Source organism: Chaetodon auriga, chromosome 14 (genome assembly GCF_051107435.1).
Source record: "Chaetodon auriga isolate fChaAug3 chromosome 14, fChaAug3.hap1, whole genome shotgun sequence".
In the NCBI taxonomy this organism is placed as follows: domain Eukaryota; kingdom Metazoa; phylum Chordata; class Actinopteri; order Chaetodontiformes; family Chaetodontidae; genus Chaetodon; species Chaetodon auriga.
This window is the reverse complement of record NC_135087.1, coordinates 10,790,746-10,806,473: the sequence shown is the minus strand read 5'-3', so window position 1 is coordinate 10,806,473 and position 15,728 is coordinate 10,790,746.

Here is a 15,728-nt window from a genome sequence, read left to right as displayed (position 1 = left end):
CATTTAATTTCACTCTTGCCTGCAATGATCTGACACTTGAATGCATGCCTCATATGAATGTAATTATGTATTTTTTGGCAAACAGTGCCTTTGTTTTCTGGCAGGTCAGACTGCTTGTTCATCAGAGGATACATCTGACTGGAAACAGGTATAGTCTCCCTCTTCATCAGAGACCATAAAGCCCTTAAGGTTGTCAGGACAACCACTGACAACAGTTGCTCGCTGTCATCAAAAGGGTCGCATGTTCTGCAAGCGGACTGCAGTCAGGTCACGCATGCATAATACATGATATACAGATCAATGCATTTAAGAGGCTGCTTTAATTCAGCAGCAGCATGCTTTACATAAGAAATTAAAGGCATTCAGACAAGATATAAAAGAAATGCTGGAAAGAAACACCTAGAATTTAAAACAGAAGATAAAGTGGAATAAAACTGATTAAAAAAGAGATTAAAATTACAGTGCAGCCACAAAGAAGTGAGTCTTTGCTGTATATATGTGGTGCAAAACTGAATGCTGCTTCTCCAGGTTTAGTTTGACTCTGGGAACGGTTAGCAGACTTATCCCAGGTGATCCGAGAGGTCTGGTTCTTCATAACGAAGCAGCGGATCAGATCTGAGTTCTCTTCGACACACCAGCATGTTATTAAAACATCACCCCATCATTTCAAACTACAAAGCTCTCCTCGCCTGTTACGCTCTGGTGTGCTTCACAGCCTGCTGGAATGAGATGTGGCGTAATGGCCCATAGATACTCATCACACAGACACTGATTACAGCTCGAAGATGAGTAGAGACAGCCAACAGGTGATTCTTCCTCAGGGTGTAAAGAGGTGTGTGTATAGGTATGCAGGTGGATCTTTTTTCCACTGCATTACCTCATGTGAAGTACGAATCACGTTATTCAAGGTGAAAACACCTTTCAATTATCGTCATTATCCAAATGTCTGGAATATAATGAGAGCAAGAAAAAAAATTATAGCATCAACACCTTAAACAAGACTATAAAAGTATAATGTTTTTAATGAAGTCTTTTGCTTGTGTTTTCATGTTGAGTTTAGTTTTAATTGAATTTAGGTGATTCACTTTGATTACTTTAGTTGTAATTTAGTCCTTTTTATGCTGTTCAGTTGAATCGTACAGCTAATACAAACACTGACAAATGCAGCAATGTGATAGATAAATCTAAAAAGGTATTTTGAAAACAAAATAAATGAACAATTAAAGAAACTGGGAGTTGAGGAAAAGCAAATTAAACTTAAAGAAAAGGTCTTAATGCAACATATTGAAAACAATGCATAAAACTGTCAAAGAACTGATGCAACTTTTCCCACAACAGAACTGCAGTGAGGCTAAATGTGCACACACAACACATTAAACAGCATCAGCACAAACTGATAATGTGACTTTCGCAAGATTTTTGTTGTTTGCTATCATTAAAAAATTGCTTCCAATGGATTTAATGCAATGCAATGATTTATTGATTTGCAAGAAGCATCAGAAGCTCATTTGAAAACCTCTGTCATGTTTTTTTTAGTACAAACATCATTACAGAAACATCAAGAAATCACATTTAATGTGTTTTTATGTAGTTAAATATGCAAATGCTCCACAGCGCGGAGCATCTATTTTGAGTCATTACCATACCCTCAGACTGTTAACTAAAACACAATTATGGCTATTTGTCATGCCTCATGATACTCACAGTGGAATGGTAATAGATGTTTTATTATTAGAAGTTTCAGGGGTTTTTTCATTGTCTTCAGATCCTGCCGGGTCAGAAAATTTGGGGAGGTAAAGGTGTGTTTCCTCCTCAGGACATCCGGTCATCCTGCATAGCGGACAGACCTGTTCACTGCCACCTGTGTGTGTGTGTGTGTGTGTGTGTGTGTGTGTGTGTGTGTGTGTGTGTGTTTAAATCCCTGAGGATGAATGAATGGATTAGCAGGCTGATGCGTGGATAAATCAGTGTGGAAGAAGCTGATCTGACAATAAGATCTGACAAAGAAAGATGCTTATGATTATTTTTATTATTATTATTATTTTCTTGGTTATTTTCTAATCTATTATTATTTCCTTGATCATTCGTCAAATATGTCCAAAACCAAATCATTTATAAATTTACTTTAGTTACTTTTACATACTCTATATAAATATGTATATATATGTATACAAAATGCAGCAAATCCTCATATTTGAGAAGTTGGAATCAGTAAGTTTTAAGCACTTTTACTGGAAAAATTACTTTAAAGATGAATTTGCTTTGAGAACAGTAGCAGATTATTATTTTTTGTCTACTGTCTAAATGATTAATTGACTTGTTTCAGCTCAATGTACATTTTATTGTCAATGAATCTGCCTATAATTTTTTTGTTTAATCAATGACTTTGTGTCAAAAACCCCCATCACAGATTCTCAGAGCCCACGATGACATCTTCGTCCATTGTTGAGTTTTTGCTGAATAAATTATGCAGACAATTAACCAATTATCAAAACTGTAGCTGCTGACATTTCTGCTGATTGCCCGATTATTTAATGGACTGATCATTTCAGCTTTAAGCATCCGGCACAGCCCGTCATCCCTCTGCCTCTGTCACAGGATAGAGGTCAAAGAAAAAACTGACTCATAGGCTTTTTCCTTAATTTGTTTTTGCCCCGGGTTAGAAAGAAGTTTCCATTGACATCTTTTACTTCTGCTGAAATTTTTCCCGTTTGGCGCCAAGTCGAAGCGCCCGCCTTTTAAAAATGCTTTCATATCCTGATCCTCATTTCCAAGAGTTTTGTGTATCCTGTCACTTCGTCTCATTCGGCACACAAAAAGCAGCTGCATTCTCAACGCTCTCAGAGATGACAGATTTTGCGATTACTTTCTGTTTACTATCAACAAAACATCTTTGGGTTGTCTTCTACCAGCCGCTTGCGATGCGTGGGCACCGTCCACCATCTCTGGAGGAATGTGCGAACGTTAGCATGGCAGTGTGTATTTAATGACTGCCTGGCCTGTTTTAAAAAACCAAACAGACCAGCATCCATTTGTAATGACTGAAGAATGTGCGTACGTTAGATAGGAACAGGGAATGAAGGGGACGTATTCATTACGATATGGCACCGTGCAACAGGAAGTCATTACGGCCGTGAGGTGATACTCCATCTTGTGAAGGAATGTTAACACGTTAGAAAGCGGTGGTGGAAGAGCAGGCTTTTCCTAAATCCTCTGCAAGTCCAGGCTTGTCAGGAACATTTCTAGCAATGGAGTGACAAATGACAACATTAGAAATAAATGCTGGGGTGACTGTATGAGCACATCTGAGCACAGCTTGTAACTGAGGGTGTAAGGCTGACTGTGCTGACAAATCAGCTCAGGCCTACCATTGTGATTTTTGGGCATCCCTCCAGAAGACTGGTTTCGATGACATTGTGTGAGCTTTTAACCATCGGGATGAAGAAATATATGACAAAAGGCATACTCATCGATCAGTTTTCAATCGTTCATAACGCCATTCATTTTCGTTCAGTCTTATTCGTGTTAGCTGTCGTGGATATTTGGAGTCTCTTTGGGAGGAAAGCAGATTGAATTATTTTTAATATTTCACCAGAGGACACGTTTAAATTGTTCATGTTCGTGAAACAGTAATTTCCTTGATGAGGAGAATCTCAAACATTTTTAATATCCAGTTTAGAGCCAGAGAGCACTTTAATTTGTTCCATCCATTTAAAAGATTCTCATAATAATCCTGTTTCATTCCAGCCTCTCGGCCTTTTACGTGACAACTGTCCATTTGCAGCTTTGCTAAAATTCACAGTGATCATCCCCTTGAGGAAACTGAGTTACCCTAAATTCAAATGTACAGACTCAGTCATGAAGGAAGCTTGCGCCGAAGCATCTGACTCACCTGAGATAACAATGAAGAGCCAAACTGTGTCCGTCTTCCCTCCCATTGTTCCTGTGCATGCCCAGCTCATTCACAGCTCTGTTGTTCTGTGTGCCATACCTGGCTATTATGTGTGAAAGGAGAATAACAGTGTGATAATCTCCGTAATTACTGATTTCTTATGCATGAACACGGATGAGAGGCTCTCAAAGGCTGGAAATGACATTTCAGCCTCGACCCTATGAGAGACTTGGAGTATGTATGGAGGCCTACTCTACAGAGTTGATTTAGCATAGGCTTTTGCAAACAAAGGACTGCATGTGTTTCCCAACAGTCTTATGAAGTGAGTCCATGTAGTAAGATCCTTTATCCAAACAGGTGTTTTTGGAGCATTCCACAACTTTCCCTTTGCTGCAAATTGGTGATTTTGGGGTGAAACTAGATGAATAAAATGATCTGAATTCTGAATTGTTTTGAGTAATTTCACTTCATTAATCAGAAATGATTTAAATATTTCTGTCAAAGTAAGAAAGGGCTTCAGTACCTGACTTTAACAATCTGGTTTCAAGCCTGCAGTGCTTCATGATGCAATGACACATGATTGAGTACCATTTAAACTGACAATATAACCCAGATACCGTGTTTGCATTCAGCATCAAATATTCCATGACACAAAATAACAGTACTGTTACTCATTTAGTTTCAGGAGCTATTTTTAAAAAACGTAACGTGTGTATTTTTATGCATTTGATCCAAACGCTGGATACCAAACTTTGACTCGGTGACACACTGAGATGTTGTGAGAACCCACATTCAACACTTCTCGTGCTTCGTGGCCTTTTTCTTCTCTCACCTGCAGTTATGAGAAGAGTAAGATAACACTTTGTCTAAACTATTGACCCCGACGTACTGTATATGTTACACGTTTTTTGGAGCGTCGCAGTGCATGCGTGTGTGTGCGTGTGAATGTGTGTGTGTTTAAGTTGCGGTGATGAGCTCCTTTATTTCCTCTTTGCTCGTCAGCTGTACACTTTTTTGGGATTATTATGAGAGATTTAGTTTATTTCTGTTGTGCCCACTGAGGGTACATGATTTATGTTTTTCTAGCACCTTCTGCATTAATACACAGGTGACAGTAGAGAAGCAACATTAAAATGCTGCTGGTGTATAGATGCATAATGATAATGTAACGCTCAGCAATGGGTCATTCTGCATACTTTTACTTTTGCACTTGTAACAGTGTATTTTTACTCAGTCATTGCTGCGTTTACTAAAGGATCTGAGTACGTCTTCCTCCAGTGTGTAAGATATGTTTCTACAGCTATCTTTATGCATTTACTAATGAGTGAGAACTGCACAAAATGCATGAAAAGTGCTTTGACCTGCAGTGAGGATGTGCAGACTTTATTTGACTTTGTGTGTGTGTGTGTGTGTGTGTGTGTGAGAGAGTGTAGCATTGCTCATGAAGACGGACCTCACGGATGCTGCCTGCATGCTTCCTGAAACTGCAGCGTGACCTTAGACACGAGCAACTGTGCACAACTTCAGCCTGTCTGCCACATCTCGTTCCAGGCTGCTTTTGGAGTGAGGCCTTGTCTGTTTGTGTGTGTGTGTGTGTGTGTGTGTGTGTGTGTGTGTGTGTGTGTGTCTGTCAAAGAGAGAGAGGGAGAGACAGCCCTCGTCTGTCTGAAACTTGAGGAGAGAGAGCAGAGCAGAGCGAACAAAAGCCTGTGTTTAATTTTCTTTTTTTTCCTCTGTTGTCTTTGGTAGTTCCTTCATATTTTCAGAGCCCTGCAATCACGGCATCTTGTTAGCTTTGGATTCAGGTTAGACTTGTTGCAGTAGACGACAACTCCCTCCCTCCCTCCTTCTCCTCACATCTTCTCCACTCTTCCATTCGCACTTCTGTCTTGATTTGTGTTTTCTTTTAAATGGGTGACAAGCCGCATTTGTCTTGAAGGCATGACTGTCTCTCCCTGCCTCCTCTATTCATTCTGTCCTTCCCTTTCTCCTTCTTGCCTTCCTCTCCTCCCCCCTTTTGCATTAGCAGGTGAATTCTCTTTTCAGGAGAGACTAAACTCACACAATAGCAGGTGCATGTCTGCCGGACATGACTCAAAAAGGCTGCTTAGATGGTCTGAAACAAGCCAACTATTCACCCTAGTCTGATTAATACAGTATTTAATCCAAGTTGTTTATCCTTGCATACAATGCTCCCATTTACATGTTGTTGAAGACTGAACTTTATGTTTACTGTCCAATTTTCTTTAGTAAATCCTTTAACCTGCAGGGTGGGATGTGCACACAGCCAGTGCATCTTAATTAAATATGCTTCAACTTCAGGAAAAGTTTGTGTGGCAATTTCATTTTTAAATATCGTCTTCAATTGTTGAATCCAAACATTTCAGTCCATGCAGATGATGGCATTCACTGCTGGAAATAATTCCAGTTCACTTGGACAATAAAAACAGATCTCAAATTCAGAAATTATTTCACTTTTATTGAGTTATTTTTTTGTTGAAATAGTTCCAGTCATTTCCTTCTTTGAGAACTTGACGCTTTGCAAGAAGTAATTGATCTGGTTTGCAGTAATGATTGCGCTGCAACCAGAGCGGATGAGTAAAACGTAAATGTTCAATCAATACAAAATGCTGCTTCACATCAAATTAAATATCTTTAGTTCATTTCTACTCCTCTGAGGCCCAAAGAGACACAAGAGCACCCAAATCAGAAATCCAAGGCAGTTAAAGAGGCAGCATCCTCAGACCTTTGATTTCATTTAATTCACTTGTGTTATTTTTTATATTACAGATGCGGTTTTCTTTCCAAAGCTAAATTACGATATGGTTACAAACTATTATAATATAAACTCACATGTACATAATAATATGTGTAACCTTTGCAGTTTTGAATGTCATGTGCACATTGTTTTGGACAACTAACAGTAAATTTCCAACAGTTTTAAAGTTAAGAGCTTGAGCTTCTGACACTGAATCAAAATAACCTTTTTTGGGGGGTATTTTATTATTATTTTTGGGTAAGTAATGCAACAGAAGATAATGCTAATGTAGCGAGTACTCATCAATGATAGCTAAAGTTACAGCTAAGCAAGCGTCAGTCCTATACTGATCCAAACTGCAGGGATTGCATTGCACAAACCAACTCTTAGCAGCCATAGCTATTTGAGTCTGGGCCTCCTACAAAAATCAAGACAAAATAAAATTTAGTAGAACAAATAAAGAGTAAAGAAAAAAGATTTCTGACTCAACAGCTGTGAACTTTTGACCTAAATAGAAAATTACTGTAATAAATCCCCACGGGATTAAATAACAGCCAAGCAGGTAGTTTATTACAGTGAAAAACTGATGAATGTATCTCTGTGTAACAGACTTGGTGGATCAAGCCTAGAGGTCACGGGGATTGCGCACCACTACGTCAGCCTTCCTTGTTACTCCGTGTGCGATGGGACGCGCCCTGCTGCGGTCCTTGAGCAGGACACGCTGTAATTGTTCCAGAGGATTGAGGAGAAAAGGAGTGCGTGGTTCCTCTAAACCTCAGACGAGCCGAGACATGTAGACTGAAACTGGGTGCGAGACGAAGAAAGGAAAAGGGAGGGAGAGAGAGAGAGAAATAGATTATGGGGAAGTATCACGGGTGAACATGGAAAATTTTCTCTTCCCTCTAATCAGAGCTCGCTGGGTGAAAGTCAGTGTGAGCAGTTTTTCTCAATATTTATACTGGTATTTTGAGATGAAAATATATATGGAGAAGAAAATCAATGTAGATGAGAAGTTGATATTTACACCCATTTCCTCAGTTTGGAGTGTAAGTTACAGCATTAACAGACTGCACAAGACGCAGAAAGACAATAAACAATCAATAAATGTGACATAGAAAGAAGAAGATGCAGAGCGAAAGAAGGGAGTGTTGCCAGGAGAGAGACAATGAACAAGTGTAAGACAGAGTCATTAAAAAAAGGTAATGTGTATACAAGGAGGGCATGCCTGCAAAAAAAAATCTGTCTGAGGGTTTCATCGCTGAGCCCAAGGTGAGGTGGTCTGAACATGTTCCCTGCTTTATTTGGGATGATGAAGCAACAGGCCCTGGAAAGCTCTCCTCCTCCACTATCCCACGGGAATATCAGCACTCATCCATAGAAAAAGAAGGACAGAGAGGGATGATGGGTGGATGAGGAGAAGAAGGAGGAGGTGGAGGAGGAGGGGAAGGAAGAGGTGACGGGAGGGTGGAAGAGAGAGATATTTATCGTCAGGGGAAGGCGAGGATGTGTAGAGAAATGTTTCCTGCTTCGTTTAAGAGTGGTAATTGATCGAACCTGCACTCATGCCTGATTGAGTGTCATTTCCCAGACACACATCCTCACCACTGCCCTCATCCTCCTCAGTTTCCACCCGACTTTGACCCGCAAGTGAACATCCATGCCTGTATGCACACTGATACTGCATGCTGACATGGGACAGATTGCATAAACGTACACAACTACAGGCACACACCCTGTAAAATCACGCAGCAACATTTGACTCATACAAATGACTGAAACATCAGGGAACATTTTGTCTTTTAATTGCAACAGCCAACCATTCCATGCAGATAAAGAGCAGATTGTTGCATTGTTGTCTCTTTGTGGAGAATATGAGCTGTACTGTATCTCCTCTGAACCCACACCGCCTGCGTGTAGAGTTACCGCCTGCAGGAAATTTTCGCCAAAATATCAGGCTCGGCTTTTCTCCAGGGTGTCGAGAGCCTGAGGCTACGGGGACAGAGGGAGCTCACCTGGCAGATGTTCATTATGCGTTAAAAGTACTAATGATGCCATGTTTGATGCGTCGTTGTGTCTTGTTGGCCAAATTCCCTTTTCACTCATAATGTCACCTGAGCTGGCAGGCGGACAGCTGAAGACTACTTGAGCAGGGTTTTATGATAGATTTTTGAGTGACAGTGAGATGGATGTGTTTTATGGAATGCTTGTCTTTATAAACAGGTTACTTTAAATGCTATAGCCCATTAACTATACCAACATTGTGACCATACTCCAAGGCATAGATCTTAAGTAAAGTCATTAGAAGCTTTCCATTAACTTTGCATGAAAATTTTAGTGAATTTGGCCCATGTTCTGTCTGGTGGTACAGTACAGTAAGATAGTCAACACATAGGCCTAGAAGCTTGCTTTGTTTCTGTAATGTGCAAATTATGGCATTGTTTGGAGAATGGTCAGCTCTATGAATATCCAAAAATATGCTTATTATTTTTGCATAGAGTCATATGAGAATGCTGTTACCAGTAAATCTGAAGGTATATCCAGCAGCCAGTTAGCTTAGCTTGGCATAAAGTTTGGAAACGGTAACAGGTAGCCTGCTTATGTTCAAAGGCAATCAGTCCCTCCAAAGTTTTAGATCTTCCCATCAGAAAGAAAGTGAATAAGCGTGCAGTTGCCCTGTTAGCACTTAGCCGGTTAGCTTAACTTAGCATGTTGAAATAGAGAAACAGCCAGCCTGGTTCAGTCCAAAGGTGACACAATCCAGCATGAAGCCCACCAGCACCTCTAAAGCTCACTAATTATCATGTGGTATGTTGTAAAAATCAGAAGTTATAGTTTATGTGTTGGACTATTTCTTGGCCAGTACCATCCTGACTCTGTCCTGGTTCTACTGGTCCACACCACAAAAGAAATTGTCTGGCACAAAAATCCACTGTTGAATTAAAACTTGTTGTTTCTACACTTTGTTTTCATATGAATTAAGCAAGCTAATCAGTGGCATTTAGAGGTGCTGGTAGGAGGATTTTGTTACCTTTGAACAGAGCCAGGCTAGCTGTTACAGTTTTATGCTAAGCTAAGCTAATGAGCTGCTGGCTGCAGCTTCATATTTAACATAAATGAGAGTGGTATCAATTTTCTCATGTACTCTTGCTAAGAAAACGCTTAAGCATATTTACTAAAACCTCTGACTAATCTTTTAATGGGTGAAAACTTGCAAAACCATCGGTTAGGCCCTTTAATTAAAAGAGCACTGAGCTGCTCTAAAGTTTGCACACAATTACAAGAACTCTTAAATTCACATTAGATTTTATGGTTATATGTGTCCTCTGTGAAGCAGTCTGGCAATGTTCCATCAACCCAGGCCAGAGTGACTCTCAGCACATTTCTCTGGAGGTGCTGCAGATAAGAGTGTCCTCGAGGAAGGTGACGATGGAGCGAAGCTGCACCCACCTCTGGCCTGAGGGGTCCAGAATGAAACCTGATATGGAGATGAGCCCAATACCTGCTCTCTGTTTGGGTGGGACCACAATCAGTAGCCTAAACACCATAAAGCAGCTGTGTGTGTGTGTGTGTGTGTGTGTGTGTGTGTGTGTGTGTGTGTGTGTGTCCTGCTGTAACATGAGCATTTAGTTTCACTTTTGAATCTTGATGTTGTAACTTAACTGCAACCTAGACGTCCTCATCTAATTCTCCTCTCAGTGGTTTTGGTCCATATGGGTGCAGTGCGGTTTTTGGTTCCAGACTCCGATGATGGGTGTTGGATCTCACCTGTCAACCTGTTGCAGCCTTCATTAAAAATGTAAACACACTCACACACCTCTAGGATTTCAGTTTACCCATGATCTGTTTTCAAATATCAGATGTTGCCAGTTTCAACTCCCATTTCAATATTCTATCAGAGACAACGTTTCTTTAAATCTCGACGCTCCTTGAGTTTCTTGGCAGCTGTTTCCCTCTGACTGACATTACCTCATTAATTTGTCTGATCTTTGATATGGCAGGTGATGCACAGATTGTGTGACAGACAAGATTATCGCCTGTCTGTATCTACCACTTTTGTCTGTGTGTGTGTCTGTCGCTGCGCAAGTGTGTATGCTTGGAGACGTCATGTTTATATTACAGAGAAAGAAAGCGAGAAAGTTTGCATATGTACGTAATTGCAGATCTATGTGTGTGCAACCTTCAGCGTTCATGTGTCATTCCACACGTGTTGTTAGCTTACTGGCTCTTTCAATTGTGTTCATACCGGTCCCCTCCAAAAAACAAAAGCAGAGTCTGAGAACGAAATGAAAGAGGAGTCACTCTTAACAAACACGGCAGAGACTGCAAATACCAACAGATTTTCCACTGTCTTAAACAAATGGATCCTCTCAGTCTGCTTGGAAAGGGGCCTGCATGCTAACCTTGCAGTAGAAAAACACCTGAAAGATTCCACCTGAGTCACCCTGCTGAACTTTTAACTGTTCGGTGAGAAGCTGAGATGTTTGCTCCTGCACGATCAAAAGCTCAGGCACCTTTTTCCTGGGCAAAATTTCATCACGTGTCTTAGCAAGCATAAATCTTCTTTGCTTAAAGAGATGTACACACTGTCAATGCATTTGCTCATGTGGGACACGAGCTAAGCTAGTCTTAGGCGTGTAAACAACTTTGGTCTGGCCTGGTGATTAACATTCTGTTTAACCTTTTTTTGAGCTGTAAAAATCTTCAGGGAGTTAATACCTGGATTATCAGTTGCAGGTAAACACACTGCTTTATTTCTATGTCAGACACAGTAATCATTTGCAGTAATTTTCCCTTCCTGCATTTCTTTTATGGATGCACCAGGCATCCTTTTGTGTTTTATGACATTGTGCTAATTTGATGAAATTGCAGGAACTACACTCCTCATTTTGTTGCCTGTAAATTCCCCTTGTACAGTACCTACTTCATCAACACACTCGCCCCTAAGCAGTGCTCAGAGAAATGCATTCTCATTGAGCAACGCAATATTCTCCTCTGCAGCGTCTCCTTGCCTCAGGTGTGTGGTGTCCGATAGCTAACATGTAAATGTCAGTGCTTAAACCTTGAAGTGACTTCTAGAGCTCCTAACTATGGTTTACCTTCCTGTCACCTCCCCATTTTGTCTCCTGTTCCATCCCTGTCAACATTACCATCAACATGCTGCTTTTTCATATTCTTACTGACACCTTCTCACTCTCAATTCTTCCTCCATTCTTATACTCAACCCCCCCTCCTGTCCTCCCCCAAGCCCTGATCTCTCACTCGGGTCAATGTGGAGTTTCTGGGAGTGGCTGCTGCTGGGTGCTTGTGTGTGTGTGTGTGGGGGGAGTATTAAAAGGAGTGGGGCTGAGAAGGTGTGGGGTTCTTTCCAGACTCTTGGTGCCTCTCATAGTCCAGGCCAAACAAAGTGACAGCAGGATTCTGCTGAAGAGGTCTCACTATTCACCTCGGTATCAGAGCTCAGAGGAGGTCAGAGCACCTGGCTGAGGTCAACGAATCATGCAAACACACACATTAATACACTAGCTGCACACAGTGGCCTAAAAACATCAAGCACACATGCACACACACACACTCTGAAGAAGATTTTACCACCCAGCAAAGGACTCACAAGCATTATTTGGTTTAGCATACCAAAGTCTGTCATGCTCAAAGCATGTCTGCACAGACTGAATCTGAATGATAGCAAATAGCATCACAGCAATGAGAGCCAAATGATCAGAGCAGAAGAAAGAATAAGGTGTGGCTCTGGAATTATGAAAAATGAAACCTAACTTCCACTTCAAAAAGAAAATATGACTTAAAGAAATAACATGTCTGGATAAGAGAGAGTAAATGCATTTAGTTGATACTTACACCTGCAATACACAAGATCTGATGCTGAGACGCTGTACTTCTAAGTCGTAGTTTTTGCCTTTATCTAACAAACAGGAACGCAATCATTTTCTGATTTGCTCCATCTGTGTGTGAACTCCATCTCCTCCTGCTAAATGCTACTTCACAATAAAAGCATTTAAGAGCTGATGATGCTGCAGCAACATTTGGACAATATGGATCCTCAGCACAGTTCAAACATGGAATTTTGATTCTTGTCAGATACGTGAAATATATATAACAAGAGACACTGCATGCATTTACACGCCACTCTTAGTTAAAGTGAAGGTCTAGCAGTACATAGCGGGAAAGGGCGGGAAACGAAAGCAATTGAGGAAGATTGGGAAAAAGTGGAAAAGTACACGTGTCGAGGCTTTATGGTAACAGGTGCACCAGTCGCTGGTTTCCCAGTATGAGGAGCAGATAGAGAGTAACACGCCCCAGGCTCCTTATATCTCTGTCAACCCTCAGCATACATTCCTCCATGACAAACCTGGCTGTAGAGCAGATGGCGAGATAGAGAACAAGATGGAGAGATAGGGGTTGATGAGAAAGATCAGGCGCAGAACAAAAGAATTAGCTTCTCTTTTCATTAGTTTCTTCACCTGGTGTGACTCATTCGCCGCAGTTTAAGAGCGTAAATTTGCATGATCATTATGTTTAGGGGATAAAATGTTCTCAAGCAGTAAGAGCAGGATAGGGTTTAGTGGTTAAACAGTCTTAAGGGAAAGGAGGAGCAGGAAGAGAAGGTGAAAGGAGGAGCAAGTGGGAGACAGGAAAAAGAGAAGAGAGAGTGGGAGGAGAAAGGTGGTGAGAGAGCCCCTCCTCAGCAGCAGTGGTGCGTAGAGCCAGTGCTGATGTCTGTTTGTATGCCACCATGCATGGCTGCATCCTCACACACACACACACACACACACACACACACACTAAACAATCACACACAACAGACGGAAGCAGCAGGACACTTGGGTCTTGGTTTCTTACTCCGAGGGGGAGTTTCAAGGCATGAAAGGCAGCCGTTTGAACATCTTGTGACATCGATCCATCTTCTGTTTCCCCATCGTTCCCGCCCCATCGGGTCTCTATGAGGCCGCTGACACTTTTACACAACGTGACAGTTCAAAACAGAAGAGACTTTGAAGATAGGCTGATAGAACTTTACTCAGACCAGTCTTGAGCAAAGGTTCATTTTCTTAAGGTGATTCTACCTGAGCGTTATGAAAGCCAACAGACTCCCAGCAGAAACTGACTTCCCCTCTTGAGAGCTCGCCTTCCTGCAGAGATAGAGGAAGACGTCTGGGATTATTTAAAACATGAAAATATCATATGAGCATGTTTTATTAATTGATGTCTTGGAAGTTTCCTGCAAAGAACTATGTGATTTAGTGGTAATTATAGAGAAAATAGCACTCTCTGGTCAGTTTAACCCAAATAAACATTAATTTATTATTCATCAGTCTTTTTTTATTGTCCTTGTTGAGCTGTATGGCCTTTTTTTCCTTTGCAAGCACACTAAGTGCAGCATTTAAACCAGAGTCACATTCCTTGTATCTACACACATACTCGGCCAATAAAGCAGATTCTTGTTCTGATTCCGGTTCACTTAATATTGGAAACTTTATCCTCCATATATGTTGGCTTGTTGGCTTGACTCACTGTCTTTTTTTTAAAAGTATTTGCATGTTGAGCTGACCTGCTGTGCTCTTGCCAGCACCAAATTATGTCATTTTTTTCCCCCAGAACACTTTAATTCACTAATCTTCAGCAATTACTATAAAATGTCTCATGATTAAATGCACATTTCTTCTCTTTTATAATTTTTTTGGACTATCGTGTAGAACTTGCTGCCCACCTTGACAGTAAAGAATTTAGAAGTTGCTTCATTGCACATTTCAGAGCTGTTTATTCTGTTGAAAATACAGTGAAACTTTCCTTACATCCACCCAGAGCGTGTCAGAGGATGTGGCTGGCGTTTAGATGTGTGCGTCGGGGCCTTCTGGGATTTGGCCTGCGGTTGAAGTGCAGAGAGAGAAACAGGGGAAGAGACTGAAGTGAGAACAAAAGAGCTTAACATTTTGAAGTGGTAATTTCACAGCGCTAATGAAGGACAGGGTGGGTGAGAGAGAAAGAAACCGCAGGCGAGAGAGAGCGTTCACACCCTAACCGAGCTGATGAAAAGAGAGGCTGGTGGCTTCGTGGGTCCACATCCATCCGCTGTTCACTTCTTCTCTCCCTCTTTTATGACCTATGCTTCTACAGTTTCTATATTATGAATGAGATGTTTGGTAAAGAATATGCACAAGCTGGTGTAATCAGGCTGGAAACCAATTTTTAATCAACCACATTTGGAAGGTGTCATAAACAAGGATGGAGCTTTAACTGGAATGACTTTAATTAAGTTTGATTGTGTAGATGCTCTTCCAGGGCTTAGACTGTATAATGAAGGTGTGCCATCCGCAGAGAAGTCGTCCTTCTTTCTCTTTCTCTTTGGACCTGATGCCAACTTGCCCTTGGGCCTCTGTCTCTATGTGTGTGTGTGTTTCTCTACAAGGGTGTGTGTGAGTGTGTGGGCAACAGCACGCACCCTTGTGTGTTACCACGCCAGATTCCCTCAGGTGTCAGCCGCCAGAGGTGCTCACACACACACACACACACACACACACACACACACACACACACACACACACACACAAATGAACAGATAAACAGCCCCATGCAATTATACACACATATTACTGCGTGTGTGTTTGTGTAAGTGTGTGGGTGGAAGATGATATCCCTGAATGACACGAAGACCTTCCAAGCTTCACTGCATTTGGGTTCCTGGTAGCATGAGTTGTGAGCTGTGGCTTTGTTTGTTAGCAAGTGTGTGTGTGCGTGTGCTCTGCTTTACTGTAAAGTCATTGTGAAAGTGAGCATTTCTTCATGTATACATCAGCCTCTGCTCATTTCCAGGGTTTGTGTACTGCATTAAATACTGCTTCCACATGCAGTCAAAAATGCATTAAGTAGTCGCTGAATTAACTTGTTTATCAGACAAAATATGTGTTATTGGTTAAAAATATTTTGGCAGAAAGAGTTAAATTATTTTGCTGGTCATGGAAAGAGTCAACATCAATTTTATTCTGATGTTAGTGAATTTCAAATGTGGAGAGTGATTTAAAACATTTGCTCAAGTACTGTACATAGAAAAACCTTGAGGTACAT